Consider the following 2661-nt stretch of genomic DNA (forward strand, 5'->3'; position numbering starts at 1 on the left):
AGCTTTGTGTTCAAGTTCTAATGGTAAGTGACAGGCCTTACCATATACCAATTGATACGGAGACATACCAATCAGTGTTTTGAAAGCAGTTTGGTATGCCCAAAGCGCATCATCAAGCTTACTTGCCCAATCTTTGCGAGATGAGTTAACCGTCTTCTCAAGAATTTGTTTCAGCTGCCTATTTGACACTTCAACTTGACCACTTGTTTGTGGATGGTACGAAGTGGTTATACGATGTTTTACATTATACTTCAAGAGTAGCTTCTCCATTAGGTGATTTAAGAAGTGAGTTCCCTCATCACTTATTAGAGCTTTTGGCACTCCAAACCTGACAAATATGTTCTCCTTTAGAAACTTGACTACCACTTTTGCATCATTCGTTGGTAGAGCAACTACTTCTACCCACTTGGATACATAATCCACCACCACCAAAATATAGTTCTTTCCGAATGAAGGTGGAAATGGTCCCATAGAGTCGATACCCCAAACATCAAAGAGTTCAACTTCCAACATGGGGTTCTGAGGCATCTGATTTCTTTTCGAGATGTTACCCATCCTTTGACACTTATCGTACTCTTTGATTAATTGCTGACGATCTTTGAAAAGTGTAGGCCAGTATAAGCCTGACTGGAGGACTTTGGCTGCGGTTCTATCACCACTAAAGTGTCCACCATAATCAGAGTCATGGCATGCTTTCAGGATATCTCTCTATTCTTCTTCGGGAACACATCTTCTAACCAACCCGTCTACTCCTTTTTTGTACACGAATGGTCATCCCACAAGTAAAACCTGTAATCATGTATAAACTTTTTCTTTTTGTTAGAGTCAAATTCGCTAGGGATCACCCCACCTACTAGATAGTTCGCGTAGTCTGCGAACCATGGCATTCCAATAACAACAAGGATGTGTTCATCAGCAAACTCATCCTTTATTGGACGCTTTTCCTCATTCTCCTCTATAGGGGACATCCGAGAGAGGTTATCGGCCACAATATTTTCACACCCTTTTTTGTCACGAATTTCCACATCAAACTCTTGGAGGAGTAAGATCCATCTCAATAGTCTTGGCTTAGTGTCCTGCTTAGCAAATAAATACTTCAAAGCAACATGGTCAGTATAAACAATGACTCTAGAACCCAACATATATTTCCTGAACTTATCGAAGGCATAGACCACCGCTAGCAACTCCTTCTCGGTAGTCGCATAGTTCATCTGTGCAGGGTTCAAAACATGACTAGCATAATATATGACATGCAACAGTTTATCTCTACGTTGCCCAAGAACCGCTCCCACTACAATGTCACTCACATCACATATGATCTTAAAAGGTAGAGACCAATCTGGGGCAATGACAATTGGTGCCGTTACCAATTTATTTTTTATAGTTTCAAATGCAACGGCACACTCTTTATCAAAAATAAAAGCCTTGTCCTTAACCAAAAGGGTAGTAAAATGTTTAGCTATCTTAGAAAAGTCTCTTATGAACCTGCGGTAGAAACCCGCATGCCCTAAAAAACTTCTTATACCTTTTTTGTTTATTGGAGGGGGCAACTTTGCTATTACCTCGATCTTGGTTTGGTCCACTTCTATTCCCTTGTGGGAAATTTTGTGACCTAAGACTATGCCTTCTCGCACCATGAAGTGGCACTTCTCCCAGTTGAGAATCAAATTGGTCTGTTGGCATCTTTCTAAGACAAGGGAAAGGTTAGTCAAACAATTATCAAAAGAGAAACCAAATACCGATAAGTCATCCATGAAGACCTCCATATGCTTTTCAAGCATGTCAGCAAAAATGGAAGTCATGCATCTTTGAAATGTGGCTGGCCCATTATATAACCCAAATGGCATTCTTCTGTAAGCGAAAATACCATAGGGGCATGTAAAAGCGATCTTCTCTTGATCTTCTGGTGCAACCGCTATCTGATTATATCCAGAGTAGCCATCAAGGAAACAATAGTAGTCATGACCAGCCAACCTTTCCAACATCTGATCGATGAATGGTAAAGGAAAATGATCCTTTCTTGTAACCAAGTTCAACCTTCTAGAATCAATGCAAACACACCACCCAGTGACTGTCCTTGTAGGGAGCAACTCATTTTTCTCATTCTTTATCACGGTAGTCCCTCCTTTCTTTGGAACCACATGAATAAGGCTTACCCAAGAGCTATCGGATATGGGATAAATTAACCCCGCATCTAATAGTTTAACAACCTCTTTCCTAACCACTTCCTTCATTGTGGGATTTAGTCTTCTTTGGGGTTGCACCACTGGTTTGTGACCATCCTCCATGAGAATTTTATGCATACATACCGTAGGACTAATCCCCTTCAAGTCTTCTATGGCCCATCCATTGCACTTTTGTGCTTCTTCAGAACCTTGACGAGCTTGTCTTCTTGGGAACCTTCTAAATTAGAGCTTATAATGGTCGGGCATCTCCTTTCAGAATCTAGAAAAACATACTTGAGATTTTCAGGCAGTTGTTTCAGTTCAGCTACTTTCTTGGTCTTATCTTCCTTTTCTTCCAACTGAGGTTCCCTCCAGTTTTCCCACCGAAGTGATCGGGATCCTTTAAAGGGTGGTTGTGTTCCCATCATAGCTAACACTTCCCTCTCCTTTTCATCAACTTCTTAAGTGTCTTCCGAAATTGATAGACTTAGAACTC

This window comes from Lathyrus oleraceus, chromosome 5, assembly GCF_024323335.1.
Source record: "Lathyrus oleraceus cultivar Zhongwan6 chromosome 5, CAAS_Psat_ZW6_1.0, whole genome shotgun sequence".
Classification (NCBI taxonomy): Eukaryota; Viridiplantae; Streptophyta; class Magnoliopsida; order Fabales; family Fabaceae; genus Lathyrus; species Lathyrus oleraceus.